Genomic DNA, 15,679 nt, shown 5'->3' with positions numbered 1-15,679 from the left:
GGATGAGTTTTGAGACAAAAGAGCACATTCCTGAAATTGGTAGGGTAGGGAATCATGCATGTTCAAATTTTTTTCCCCACACATTGTTTATTCATTTAAAGGACATACATTACATTGTGTTCAGTGTTTCAAACATCTGTTATTTTGAATGTTCATTTACCATTTAATTGAGTTCTTTTCCCTTTCCAACAATTGTACTGTGAGCAGTCAATCAATTAGAAAAAAAGAGTAGCAAGATGTCTGGCTAATCTATGAAAAGAAAAGGCATCCTTCTGAAGGATGTAAGTATAAACAACATCAGATAACAATACAGCAAAGACGAAATCTATTACCAGCAGGCAAAAATCCCCAAAACCGAAAGCCAGAACTCTGCTGAGCGGAGTTAGGAGAGGGAACTAACAAGTGACATTAGCAGTTTCTTCCATCTTAAGCACTATGTGTCTTGGCAGTTCCTTTGAATTTCCCCTGAGGAGGCTGTGCTGTGTGGCTGCGGTCAAGCTGGGGTCCCAAGCTGGTGCTGCCGAGGGGTCACCCAGCTGCTGGGCTGACCCCATCACCTGCGGAGCAAATGGTGTGCACCCGCAGCTGTCACCCTCTCTAGTGCTCCTTTCCCTTACTCCCCAAGCGTGCGTGATGCCCACACCAAAGTACCTGGTTGTGGCTTTTGGACAATGGTGATTTAGGTATGAGATCCATTGGAAAGCTGCCCAGTTCAGTGACGGGGCCTCAGTGGATGATCATAGTTGGCATCCTGTGGGAGACTGTGCCCTGCCACTGAGTCCCTGCTGACAGCAGCTTGAAAGGCCAGCTGTGACAGCAGCCAGGGGCAAACGAGACTTGGTGCAGCTAACTGAGGAGGTGGAATAACAAGTGGCAAACTGAATGCTTATGGCCTAAAATTAATTCGAATATTCATACCACAATCTTGAAAATTACTGTTTAGCATGTCAGCAGTATTTAATTCCCATGTGAAAATGATTGTTTTATTAGTACAGTAGCAGTTAATGGTTTTCTATGGGAGAGACTATCCAGACAGATAAAGATGTGATAACATTATTAAATGGCTACTCTTTTTACTGCTCTTTTGTTTTATAAGAATGCTTGGATTTACAAAGCTCTGAGTTGTAAATTTTTTTTCTACTTACATGAGGTTTTACAATATGGAAACTTGTAAATGTCAGGACTGAATAACTAGTATAAAAACCCACAGAGTTATTTTGCTGAATCAGCTCAGTGTTTAACTTTCTGACCATCTTCATATATGAAACATACATCAAAATTTTAAGCTCAGTCTGAGATCTAGGAGTTTTAGGAAAATATCGGAAAGAATTAGGGATTTCATAGCTATTAGAGCAGAACCATTAAATGGTCATATTTTTTCTCAGGTTTTGCTGAAATAAATAGGCGTTAAGGACACTGAAATACTAACACGTTTGGGATAAACCTGACTGCAATGAGAAGATTATCAACAGAGTTTTTCTGGAATTACTGTTCCTGAAAATTCCTAATTTAATACTATTCTGGAGTAATTGTGCTACATTCTAGTTTAATTTATTTTGTTCTGTAAGTAGTTTACATTGCAAAGCAGTAAGACCTTGTTTAAGGTTGTAAGAGGATCACACATAGAGTTGATTTTGAACCGTTATTGTAGTCAACTCTGCACCTTGTCAGAACCAGAATAACTTTCAGACGTAGGTGACCACCTTGCAGGCCTTTATTTAATAGATAGAAGGCAAGATTTGTGGTCTGTTTAGTTTTATTTTCTTAGATAAGAAAGAAAGTTTTATCTTCTTAGTTGCAGAAGTTAGAGTGGAGTTCCATTATCTTCTTTTGGCCTTCCTGTGCATGATCATAAAATTTTCTGGAGGTTAGATTGTTATAGGACCTGTGAAATATTAACCTCACAGCATACAGTAAATCCTTGTCAGCCTTTTCAAACACTGTCATTATGGGACAGCTGTAATTTACTCAGAAAAAATAGAATTATGCAAATAGGAATATTGTTTGCATTTGATGGTGCATTATTTAGCAAGACAGCAGCTATGCATTTGAAATATGAACATGTTTTGATCTCATTTTTTATTGCTCTGTGGACTGTATTTTCCTTTTGATATGCTCCCAATTTTAACTGGTGAAGGTCTGAATAATCAACAATGCCTATTTTTATGGTGTGCCTTGTTATCTTCTCAGTTACTCTTGACCAGAACAGATTGAGCAGTGAGTCACCCACCAGACGTTATTAGAGCTGTGACAACAAGAAACCAGATGAAACCTCTAAACTCTATCTGCTTTCCAGACCATGGAAATGCAGCATATTGAATTTGCTTTGACTTATGCAAACCGCAGAGCCTGGTAAGGACTCTTTTCTACCCCTAGGAGTTTTCCAGTATAGAGAAGTTTTGAACAACCACAAATGCAAATTACATGCATAGGCAAACTGCTGTATTCTAGAACACGCCCAATGGTAGTTTAAATGCCACTGCAAGCCATTGTCTTCATTTAAAAATAGTGACCTTAGGCAATAAGTTTCTGAAAGTTTTTAGAAAGTATTATTTTGTATTTGTAATGCACAAGTCCATGGCAGTGGATGGCAATCTTACTGTTACTCAAATGTATTGCTGTGTGTATTCATACAATCAAATTACATCTCGAAACTTTCACATGCCAAATTATTCCAGCTACTTATGAAGTACAATATTGTCTCATAAATTGAAAGGTCGTGTAATTATTTTTACAGAAATGTGCACGTGTGTTTTTTGGGAGGAGTATAAACTGACAGTCCGTAGGTGCAAACACTATCACGAGCACTATTGTAGCATTTAATGTTTTTAAGACTTGGTGGTTAAGATAATTGGGAGTGAAATGCAGAATCTCTGTATCCAGATCTTTCTTAGAGTGCATTTCAGATCAGAAAGTAATGGTTGAAAGTTTTTGGTGTGCTCAGTTTGTCGTAGATAGATACTTGATAGTTTCATTGATATCAGCTCCCAAGAGCTAGAAGGCTGGATATTAACAAATATTAAGCTATTCTCTCATAATCAGAGAGCATCCTTCTAGGCCAGGGTTGAGTCGTATTGCCTCATTCTTGTAGGGAACCTTGACCTGTGATGTCCCAGCTGTATCTTTTGAAGCTAGAAGACATAAGCCTTTTGTGGTCTGTCACAAATAGTGCATTTTTCTTTAAAATAGAATTTCTCGGGCTGGTTGGACAAATCACTTCTTTTTGACTTTCTGTAGTGTTTGTCCTTAACACAATTTGCAGGCATTCAAATGGTGCTTCCATTCTGGGGCTTTGTCATGAAGACAGAGACTGCTTGGTGACTGCATTTCCCTATTGTAGTAAGAAGTGATATAGCTTGGGCTGCTGAGCTGATAGTGTGGGTCTCCTGAGATCTCTGGCAGGCTTATAGCTCATACTGAGTGCCTCTGTTTTCCCTTCTCATTGCTCTTAAGGGTGGTTATTTTGTGGCTGTAAGCTGTATGAAGATTTTTGGTATGTGGCTCTGAGAACAATTTTTCCAGACTATATTTGTACCTTTTTCCCTAATGCAGCCACCCACTCTATAAAATTCTCAGTTAGCTGCAGCTAAGATAGTAAGCAAGGTTAATAAGAGTAAGTTGATGGACCAACTCTTTCCACTTAGCATTCCTTTGCCAGTTACTGATCCAATCAAGGTTTTAATATGGAAGTTGAGAGAAACATGTCCCTTTTTGTGTAGGGGTGATATGTGTAGAGAAAAGACATCTTAGAGCCAAATTCTGTTGTCTGTTCCATGGCATTAATTATTGACTATTCCTGTTAGCTTCAGCACTTTGCAACATCAAGGTAGGTATGATCTAAATCTTACTACAGATCTCATTACCTTGCTACAGTTGCTATTTTCCCCCTTGAAACTATATTAAAAGCAGACACAACACCTATTTGTGAGAGTTGGGACAAGAGAATCAAGGAATGGGCATTCTGCGAACTGCTGTGAAATTGGGCCAACAGTCATGAAGAAAGTACCTGGAAGAGAAGGAACTAAATAAATTAAGAGATGAAATGGGTTGAAGTAAGATAGACAGGAACTCACATAAGGAAAATTATAAAGATAACAACTAGAGCAGTAGGGAGGTTTTCTGAAAGGGGTGGTGAGAAGACTGGCTTGAGACACAGGAAGAGAGAAGCAGTGCGAAGGAGTTGCAGAGAAAAAGTACTTGAAAGAGACCGCATGAAAGAGAAAGTCACATGGACAAAATAGCGAAGCTAAAAGCAGGGAAACAAAAAAGGCTGGTTCAGAAAAGCAAATGACTGAAGGGAAGTGAATCCTGAAGCTAGTTTAAAGGAATATGAAAACATAAAATGTGCTTGTATGAAGTAAAGGACATAGAAGAAAGAACCAAATGCACTGTGAAAAACAGAAGACTTTTATCATATATATAATACACAAAAAGCGACATCTAATTTGAAGAAAAAGTTGGTTTATTTGCTTCTTTTTTAACAAAATATGGGGAATATAATGTATACTAGTGCTTTGGTTGTTTATGAAGGTGAAATTTTCTCATCCCTTGGAAGAGAATGTGTGTCATGCTGGCCAGGTTTTTCCCTCTTTGATGCTATAAATTGCACTTGCTACCAATAACCCCAAAGACAACAGATGTGTTAGGAAAACATTATAGATCAGGTATCAGCTATCCACTTAGAACTTTGCAGATTCTAGGCATTCAATAAATCCCCCAAAGTTGTCACAGCCATTTATTCCTCAAGCCTTTCTCAAAATGATAAGCATGTAAGCAATGACAAAATACACACAAAGTTAGCTGCTTGGCAACAACGATTTCATAGATGACTCACTAGCCAGTAGTTTGTGCATGCGTTTGCCTAATCATAGAAGCAATCCAGCCTTCCATCTTGTAGGTTTAATGAAGCTACGTCAATTCCCATCTAGCCACATATCTTAAATATTTATGATGTCAGGAAAAATACAGACCTATATAGTACAACATTGTCAAAAACATCAGGTATAATTGATTAAGACTTAGCAAAGAAATTGTCTTCTATAATGTGTGTAGTCTTTCTCTACCACATTTCCAATGCCTCTACATAGTACATTATAACTGAGCATCATTATTTAATTTTTCTAGTTTAGTGTGTAGTCAAAGCTTAATGTCATTGCAGTTTCAAAATGAAATATGCAAACACTGATAAAATCTGATACGAAATTGAGTCATTCCTATATTCTGATTTTCTATTTCCTGTTCTAACCATATCTTAAGACTTATGAAAGTAATTCAACCTGTGGTTTGTGTATCTAACATCCTAAAGCACTATGCATTTATTTACTTCACAGAAGACAGAACGGAATTCAAGCTGATATCAGGTATTGTACTTTCCTTTCACAGATTTTAACAGATTTGTCATGATTTATATCCATGTAAGAGGAACAGCTCCAATATTTCCTGTTTTTAAATTGCATGTCATTCTGAATTACGGTCTTTTGTACATTTTTTCATTATGGAAATGAAGTTTGTTTGAATTAGTATTTCTTCAAGGATGGGTACTGCCTTTTTTTTTCCTGCTTCATGCCACATTTTTAGTGGTTGCAATGGTGAATAAGTTTGTGTATTACATAGCAGAAAACAGAAATCCCACAATAAAGGTTAGCCACTCACAGCTGGCTGTTTCCCCAAGGCTACAAAAACATATGAGTCCTTCATTTGGAAAGATATTACTTTTAAAATTCATAAATTAAGGATTCTCTAATCCATGTGCTAAACCTAGGACTATCCAGTTTTCTCAGCTGACTGTGTATCTTCCAAATCACTAGTGCAAGTATGAAGACATTAATACACCGATAATTAACTTGCATATGGTCTTTGTTAAAGAACACAAGAAAAAAAGTTGAATGATTCAGAACAAAGAAAAGTATTTCATAAAGGAATAACAGGTGCTCCCTTCATCTTGCTGTCCTTGAGTTTCTGAATCACTACAGGATCAATTTTTTTCACAGTTATATATTTTTACTTTAGCATACTATTTCCCCATGTCACCTGCTTTTCCAGGTTGTTATTGAAGCCAACAGAACAAGAACTGACTGTGTAGAAACCAATTCTCTCTATTTCTTACGCTGTTTTCCTTTTCTGATGAGAAATGATCACTGGTGACTCAAGATCTCAGTTAAGTTTGAGGAAACAGGAAGGGCTCAGGAAAATGAGAAGGTCGTGGCTCCTGGTAGCCTCTTCACAGACCCATCAAGATTTGGGAAAGGCCTTCTGGTGCCGCTCTCCGCATGTCCCAGTGCACCCTCTTTCCTTCAGCGCTTCAGTTGCTGCTCACCCCCAAGCGGGGGAGACATCAGATCAAGATTCTACTAAAAAGTGGCAGTTGGTAGAATGCATCAGTTCTGGCCTCACTGGCTCCAACCCCCTCGCAAAAACAGCAACAAGAGCTGGCAACAGTCTCATAAATATTCTGAGATGTACTTTCTGAGATAAGATGAAAGAATTAAAAACAGCATGCTGTGTCGAATGTGTGTTCAGCTGATATTTTCTAGCCTTTTTCCCACTGTACTTCTGGCAAGATGCTTACTTAAATTTCTATTGAAATATGAAGGTCAAAGTTAATAATCCATATGGAATATAATTTGAAAAAAAAAGTATTACTGTATATCCCTCTGTAAATGCACATTATCTGTAATCTATTGGGGTTGTTATGACCAATTAGCTTTAATACAAACTTATGCACACAAAAATATTTTTAAATAGTTTTCTTTTAAATACAAGGTATTTTAAAATTTAAAGCAATGGACTGCACTATATTTTGCAGATTTTGAATCTAAATTTTTATTGCTTCTTTAATAAAAACAAACCTACTAAAATAACAAAATTGGGATTGGGTCATCTACATGGGAAAGTTTATATAAGCACCTGGATTTTAAAAAAATGAATACTTCTGCATACTTTAATACAAGAAAACATTCTACTTTTGATGAAGGCACAAATCCTATGTTATTTAAAACTCAGAACTGTGAGCAAAGGCAAAGGCCAAACTACCAAAATTACAGCAAGTACTTTGTTTTGCAACTATTTTTAAGTACTAAAAACAGAGTGGGCAAGAATGATACTGTGCTATAAAGAGAAAATAAATTATTGTGATCACATCTTAGGAACAGGAGCCATCAGCCCTGTACAAAATAAAATCTAGGTGGCATTAACACCACAAACGACCTAAAGGAGTGGTAAAAGGTGCTAGAAGAGTGGCGTATGAATAGCAATGGCTGCAAGATTTGCTGTATTGTTACAAAAACTGTGAAAGTAGAAGTGGTCCCATGAAAACAACTGGGACAAAACCTTCCAGAACATGAAGGTTGTCATTGTTCTTGAAATACTGATAAAACCAATAATCAGAAACTACAAATAAGCTCTAAAATGTGATGCTTTACAAACAGCAGATGGTGCAGCACTGCAGCTGAAAGGAGTGCCTTGGTGGTGACGCCAAAGAAACTAAAATGGAGAAGGAATGATTTGCCATTGTTGCCAGGTGCCATAAATGTTATTGGTAGATGTGTGGCTGCACAGCAACAGATGAAGAGGATCACAGGCTGTTAAACAGCATTATTGACAAGCCTATAGCTTTTGCACTGAGTATGAAAGCTGAAAAAATATGACTTGCCAGGGAGCTGCAAGCCCTGAGGATACATTCCTGTTGCTTATCTTATATTGTGCAAAGACAGGAAAAGGAAGAATAGTTGCAAGAAGTACAACAAATGTATCATTTACAAACAGGATCTCAGAAAATTAAAAAAAAAAAAAGACTGATGATGTAATTATTCTTTAAACAAAGAAAAATAATAAAATAATGATGCCTGCAGAGAAGCAACATGTTTGTTAGCTGTAGGGGACAACTGGAACTAAAAATACAAGCTGTGAAAAGAGAGAATTAGTGAAAGGAGAGAATATACTGATCTCAAATAAAATTAATTGAGAATTTCTCAAAAGCATTAATAATGTCCACTTTATCATGCTCCTGTGTGAGAAAGGAATAAACACCCATAATTTTCCCCAAATAATTGCATGAATAAAAGAAATGACCATTGGTGCAAAGTGCCAAAGACAAAATTTTGGGGAACTGAGGGAACATTAATGATGTGCCCAACAGAGCCAGGCAATCACTGACTGATTTGAACACTGACATACAATTATCAGTCATATTTTGGAATAAACTGATGACTCAGTATGGTTGTTAGCCTGCATTAAAACAAGCCATGTTAACTTTCTAGATCATGCTCTAATGAGATGAGATAATGCGGGCAGAGCGGATGTGAGACGACTACATGGAGACAGTGCAATGAAGGACTTGTCTGTCTTGTGGATTTTCCCAGGATGAGTGAATCATTTACTAGGTCAGTACCTCCCATCTCATACTTTTCACCTATGATGCTCTTGAATTTCTGAATATTGTGTCTTATGATAAATAATGAATTAAAGTAATTGCTTTGTTTTCTTTACATCTGTGCTTCTGCTGGTGTACCATTTCATATGTGCACTATGCTGGATGTGTTTGTTGTGAACAATGCCTCCTGATGTTGAAATGCGGTATATAACAGCAGCTCTTTACTATTACAATCCAGCAAATTAAAAGGTGATTTCTGTTTTAATGCAGCTTCATCTGATGGTAGAACAGTTTCCTACATTTATCTTGAACTGCTGTACTTACTACAAGGATTTTTTTTGATAGCTAGAGTGAATACCTCAGGTTTTAATGTCCTTCCAATTGTACTTCAAGCTAAGGACTGTGTGGAGCCTGTCCTTCTGGGGTGCCCCTCCAAAACAGGAGTTTGGTATCTGCAAAGGGGGCTGACAGCTCCAAGGATCTCTATAAGCTTACTCACCTGTAAGGTAATGATAGCAGAAAGCAATTCCTCCAGAGCTGAAATAAAGCCCTGCAGGAACATGGGATAATTCTGTTCTCTGTTCAGTACTCCTTTTTTGCTGGCATCTCTACTTTGGAACAAAATTGTGTTTCAAAGTAAATAGGAAAAAAAGGAAATAAAAATCTGATTTATTTGTTTTTGCTAACTTTTTAACTGGACCATGTTACCTGATAATTTTATCTGTGTCCTGAAAACACATCTTGCTTTAGGTACTTACTGAAGTAAATCACTTAATAGAATAAATGTCCCAGGAAGAAGTTTCAGTTTCCTCCGTGTCAGAACAAAAGATCCAATGAACGTACAAAGGATTTTGCTCAGATTTACAATAATGACAATGGTTTTTAAATCTTATTCCTACATATTTCCAGGCAACTGCCTTGTGATTTGTGAGTTGAGTTTTCACTGTTTTTCTGGACTCACACAGCGTAAGGCACACAGTCCTGTGGCTGGGAGCTGCCTAGGAAGGTGTCACTGTAACTTAGCTGGAGTAAAGCATTTATACTTCAGGTTCTGTCTTCCACAAGATTGCATCCTTTCTTATTTCTGATTGACTGCTCCCAAGGCTTCAGTCAGACAAATACTTTCAAGGTGTTATTAATTCATTAAGTTCTGCAAAAGCAAAGTACAAGTTCTGATCATGCTATATCCTTCATCCCTTATATATCATATACTATATATGTGATACAGCTGCGGCAATGAACAGACACACCCTGTGTCTCATTTCCCAGAAGGCTCCAGTATTGCCACTGTCTAGGGAAAAAGATTGGTTAATAACCCATCTATTTCAAGGTTTTAATATACTTTACTAAAGTTACACACTTACCTATAGCAAAGTTTTTCTTATGACTTTTTGACATGCATATATATCTTCCCAGCATAAGTCACACAGGTGGATGGATTTGTATGTATTTGCTGCAAGCTTATGCATCTCTGTCACAGGATTATACCATAATTTATCTACTTTTGTGACTATGTTATTTCACCCATTCTGATTGTTTTTTTGGCTGTTACTACTCTATACTTTTTTTGCCAGCTCTAGCATACAGATGTTTCCACAGACTGGTCTGTCGTTCCTGTATGTTTGTATTTTGAATGACCTCTCCTTTCTTTCTCTAGGCTGCTCTACTTTTGAGACTGTGACTGGACACAGAAAGTGTGCCATTAAACTAGAAACCATAGTATGAATGTAGCACACCTATACTACTCTCCTGATATTTAATTTTCACCTGTGTGGCATACAGATCTTTACCAGGGATATTCTGGAGATGATGTGAAAGCTAAAAAAAAAAAAAAAAGACTCTAGCTATCAGATGAAGAACTGATTTCAGTTACAGCCTGCCTCTTGTTTCATTTCTGAATCCCTTTCAGGGCTCAGGCTGGCATGGACAGATGTCTCTGAAATTTAGGTAGTGTTAGGAGAGGGATGGGCTAAGGACGTATCAGCTCAGCACACTGAGCTCATTCCTGGACCTAAGCCTGGGTCAGAACTGGGTCTAATTGATCCGTTATGATTGGTGTCTCTAGATCTATTCAGCTGGTGAGGCTGGCTTTTAAATGACACTCAAAACAATTGTTGTAGGCTCTTCACTTGTTTGATTAAAACCAACCCGCCCCCCTCAGCCTGTGGTGGGAATGATATGGAAGCATAAAGATGTGTTTGTGTGATAAGGAGCTGTGAAAATGAGAATTTCTGTTGAACAGCATGAACCATGCTCCCCACAATACTTTGAAGGCACTAGTGGTTTTTTAAGTTAATGGGATGTTACTGTATGAAGAAGTGTCCACTTACTAATAAAAAAAAAGACTGGCCAAATTTATCTGAAAACTTGATTTTATAAAGACCATTTTGCCTTATAGTAAAAAAATTGATTTAGTTGGCCAAAAGTCTTGTCTGAGACACCTCTTTCTGGCAGTTTCATTGGGTTATATCACCAATGCTGGAAAATTGTCCAGAATTGACCTTGTATCAACTGCTGAGTGATGGTTTGTTTCAGAAAAACTTCAGGCTATGATAAATTGCCATTTTTCTTACTCATGATGTATACAAACAATGGGACGGGGCTCTATTTTTTTTCTGTATTTTAGACTCTAATTTAATTATTAATTATTAATTTTCTGTATTTTAGACTCTAATTTAATGCATGCCTCTACATTGCCATTTGAAATACTTCATAATAAACAAATTAGGAGAGGGTGAAAGGAAGGCACTTCAGGGAATTTGAATGAGTGATACTTAAGGAAAACTGGTTGTGTCAGAGAAATAAAGCAGAGACCAAGGAGTTAATCTGTTCTGGTAGATCATCCCTTCATACTTTTCCCAGTCACCAGCCAAGCTATTCCTCAAATGCCAGCCAAGAACTACTTGCAGCTGGCAAAAATCCACAGTTATCAGTGCAATGGAAAAGGGGTGAGAAGGGGTGAGGCAAAAAAAAGAGCAATGTGGCCCTGTTGATGGTGAGGCGTAGGTTCCTGTACTCTCATCTAGTAGACATGAGAGAATAAATAGTTAATGAAGATAACATTTATACAATGAGTAAGCTCAGTGGTATGTATGATGGTTTCCTAGGCATCTGGAACCTGTTTTGTGCCATGGAGTATATAAAATTCATATGGGACCTGTGGAATTCGTGTAGAACCTGGTTTCCCTGAGGTTCACAGAATCAAACTGTGATTTCAAAAAATACCAAACAACTAGTTTCTCAGTTATTTTGGGTATGACACATTAGGAACACAGAGAGGTTGAGAGGTGGAGAGATAACAGATGAAATGTTGTAAAACAGAATGCAGAAATGTTTCAAAATCATTGTCATGTGGTGTTCTTGCAAACAGAAAGTGAGTGGATCTAGCAGATCCCCAAAGCTCCCCAAGCTTGTGCAACATATCACTAGGGTGGAAATAAGTAATATTTTCAATTCTGAAGTCAACAGCTGTACATAAAATAACACCTCTTAAAGGTCAGCATTTCTATAACTCCCCATTCTTGTGGACCCCATGGCAGAATAAGTACTGACCAGATTCTTACAGACTGAAAGAAGTGCTGGGCTCTTACACATGGTCAAATCAGCCTTGGCTGAACACACAGTAGAAAGTGAGCCATGGGAGATTTAAACTGGGGATGAATATTCTTTTCAAAGAACTAGGAGTACCAGATAGAAAAGGCCACACTTCTTGCAGCTGGTTAATCCCCACAGCTAGTTGATCTCTGTAGCTTGTATTAAGGAGTCCTGGGAAATTAGACCACTGAAAATAAATAAAGCAAGTAGCATTAATGCATTCTGCTGCCTTTTCTAGTGTAATTGATGACTGCTTAATACACTGCTTTCTTAATACACTGCTCTCTGGCTCATTGTACAGTCTTTTGTGCACCACATGCATATAAGAATACACATGTGAAATGAAGGTGTCTAATTTTCAAGCAAACCTGAAATATTCTTTTTTAAGTTCTGAGTTTAACTGAAACCAAACAAATGCCATTGAAAACTTAGTCTGTACCCAAAATCTTGCACATTTAAGAATTACCAATCTGTTAAAGACTGTAGGAGCACTTACTCCACATAAGCAGCAGTAGGATCTCTGCTCTGTTTAGGCTCTTGAACACTTCTGTGTGTGCAAATCTGTGTGCATTTGTGTGCGTTTTTGATACACAGATGTGATACACAGACGTGGTCATCTGTTGTTTCTAACCTAAAAAACTGATTTGGATCTGTTGCTTTTTAAAGGGGAAAATCTCCAGTCTGTCTTGAACTTCATCTTATTTCTCTGTATTAATAACAAATTAACTCTATTCCTGTGCAAAACTTGGGAATCTGAAATGTGAGTATGAGCTGGGGCTGGTACATTTGCACTGCACTGGATGAACACTTCTTGGGAGGCTAGTGCTAGGCAGGAATGTGCTGTGGAAATAGCTCCATCTAGTGGGTGTGACTGAGCTGAAGACATTCCTCCGGGGTACGAGGACGCTGTCTGTCCACTGTTTAACAGCAGTTGTGTATCTGTTGTTTTCCAGAAAGAAAACAGCAAACGTAGGAACCTCCTATTATCTGTGAAATTATTTCAGATTTTACAAGTTTTATAAAAATACATCCAATATTTAATGTGGTCTTTCAATGACAGACTATTTTTTTCTCACTGAAGTGTTTACTCAGTTCATTATGCCTAAATTAGCAAAAATATCTCTGATGGTTTGTCTACACATTTTCTGAATGAGTTTTAAAAGAAATGAAAAGCACTGAAAAGTTTTCAGGCTTGACATACTCTTCCCACAGTTAAAGGTACTGCTTATCTCAGAATGTATTTTAAATAAGGAGAAGCAGTTCACTGGGATTTGAAAGCTGGTATGTTTATAAATATTCATTATTGTCTTCAAGACAAAACTTGTAAAGGCAATGTGAAAATACATGGTTATCCTTATTTGAGACCTGGCTACAAAATACTCTATCTACTCTCTTGCCTGTCTTTTTGACGAAATTGCTCTTAGCTGATGAAAAAGAAAATTTGTTCCTAGACCAGCTAAAATTAGTAGGAGTTTTTCCATGAACAGAGTTAGGGCTTAGTGAGGAATATTTCAGGAAGGAATACAGCATAGTAAAACCTGCAGTACGTTCAGTCCTAAAGAAAATATAGTACTCATGTAATGGTCACCCAATTAATGCCTTCTTACTTCTCTTTCTTAGAAAGGATCAGTGGCTGTAATAGTTATTTAAGGATGGTTGAATAAGATAATGGCATCTAACTAATCAGATGCCTGCTGCAGATATTTATAAGCAGGGCTTCAGATTCTCCAGCATCCCACCAAGGCTAAGAATGTCTGTTTAAAATCCAGGATGCAGACATTCTAGGATTTTTGGTTTTCTGAAAGGAACTGTGCAGCACCTCAGTTGATTGGGACTATAAAACATCATCTCCCTTTTAAACATTTTTATGCTATTATTAGCACATAGAAAGCAGATATTTTTACACACATGCATGCATGGATATATATCCTTAAGAATAGGTAAAATCCTTTATGTATGAACACAATTCTGGATATGTGTTGCTTCCTTATTCAGCTGTATTGTTACATGTATGCATGATGTTTTTCCTCAGCAAAATTTTCCTCAATGTAGTTTACATTAAAATCTACAAAGTATTGTTTTAAAATGTGAGATTGAATACTGTGGTTATGAAACCAGGAGATTAACGTCATTAGCTCAAGACAGGCACCGTGGAGACAGGTGCCATGCATGTTTCTCCGTGTAGCTCTGCCAGTGCACTTTAATCTTGATCTGCAACATTCCTGCTATTCCAGTCCTGGGCTCCTCTTGTGCCAAATTTTATAGTTTATTTTATAGTTTATTTATCTGCAGGTATAGCAAAGTTTCCATCAAAGCAGAAGTTCTTATGACTACCTTTTACTCATTTTCAACTTCTGCTTTTTACTCAGCTGGTACAATCTGTCTCATCCATGGTGTCTGTTATGAAGGGAAGGGCTCAGACTTGAGTCTGGCTGGCACTGAAATAATGCCATGATTTTACATGATCTGAATGTCAAAAGCAAAGAACCACAAAGTTAATCATTGCTTACTACGACAAGACTCAGCCTCACTAATCCTTTTCTGTTTTCAGTCCATGTCACTGTGCCACTTGACCTGCTTCCTCAGCATGTGTTGCACAAGGAGTCCAGTCTGGGAAGGGAAAATGATTCTTGCAAAGCTTTAGGTGTTGACTCTGCTTGGACCAAAACTCACAGGAGAAAGGGATGATGCCTTTGAGCTCACTGGACATAAAACATCATATCTCAGGCATTTACTCATCCTTCCCATCCTGGGCTTGCAACAGAGCTACTTTGTCTTTTAAGTACAGAGGAGTATCCAGTTTCAGACAAAAAGGACATCTGTACACAGTGGTTTTGCCTCCAGGATTGGGAGTAAAGATGCAATCTCCTGCCACCACCACACCTACTCTGAATCCACAGGAGGTCATTTTTATTCCCTTTCATGCTATTCGTCATAGCTGGCAGAGGAATAAGGACAGCAGCAGCCTGCTGTGTGATTGATATGTTTGTGCTGCTTTGTGTTAAGCAGTAATGTTTTTGCATATCTTACATTACCCACTTCTAGTATATTCCGTTACCCACACCCACTTCTCTGCCAACGGGTAAAATGGAATGACAAGTTTAGCTCCTGCTTAGCTCACTTTGTGTACTCCACATAAGGTGCGCTATATGCCAAGTACTTATCACTATAACTAAGTGCTAGTTTGCCAGACTCCAACTGGACTGGAATGGGGTTCACAAAAAAATCCTGTGAGGTGCTATCTAGATATCTGAAACCTTTTCCTTTACTTTCCTGTGTGGTTGTTAGCATCCTCTGGTAGCCCAGATGTTAGAAACAGCCCTGCAGGAAATTACAGTGTGCTACAGCAATCTGCCCAAGTGAACCATTGTTCTTGTGCTGGCACACCTGACACACAGTGCCCAGCTGCTTGCTCAGAGCACACTGCTGGTACGGCTGGGAGAGATGAGGCCAAGCAAAATCTGCTTGAATGCTCGCACCCATAGGGGTGTGCGAGTAGGTGGGATGGACGGGTCCTTTCCATGCAGGATCATGGCAAGTGTTGTTTTCACTGGCATGAGATCCCACCAGAGGCACAAAGCATACAGACGGGCATCCTTTAGTATACCCAAGATCTCACTTGACTGCTGCTGCTGAACAAAATGAATAAAATTCAGCCAGATCATCCTGTCGTGCTGTCGGTGCCAGGTATTTACAGCTGATAGTTTACCAGCA

General features: G+C 38.1%; 1 protein-coding gene across 1 annotated transcript in view; it reads left to right on the top strand.

Annotated features, from left to right (window-relative positions):
- MICAL2 (microtubule associated monooxygenase, calponin and LIM domain containing 2) overlaps positions 1 to 15,679 on the top strand; it is a 162,583-nt gene that overhangs the window by 1,080 nt on the left and 145,824 nt on the right. Inside the window, exons 2-4 of the mRNA XM_083839911.1 lie at positions 2,191 to 2,352; positions 5,331 to 5,360; positions 8,259 to 8,381. The gene's annotated coding sequence lies outside the window, so the exon portion shown is untranslated. The remainder of the gene's footprint in view (positions 1 to 2,190; positions 2,353 to 5,330; positions 5,361 to 8,258; positions 8,382 to 15,679) is intronic.

The sequence above is a fragment of the Anser anser genome (assembly GCF_964211835.1).
Source record: "Anser anser genome assembly, chromosome: 5".
Taxonomy (NCBI): Eukaryota; Metazoa; Chordata; class Aves; order Anseriformes; family Anatidae; genus Anser; species Anser anser.
The sequence above is the reverse complement of the archived record's forward strand: the minus strand, read 5'-3'. Positions and strand labels throughout refer to the sequence as shown.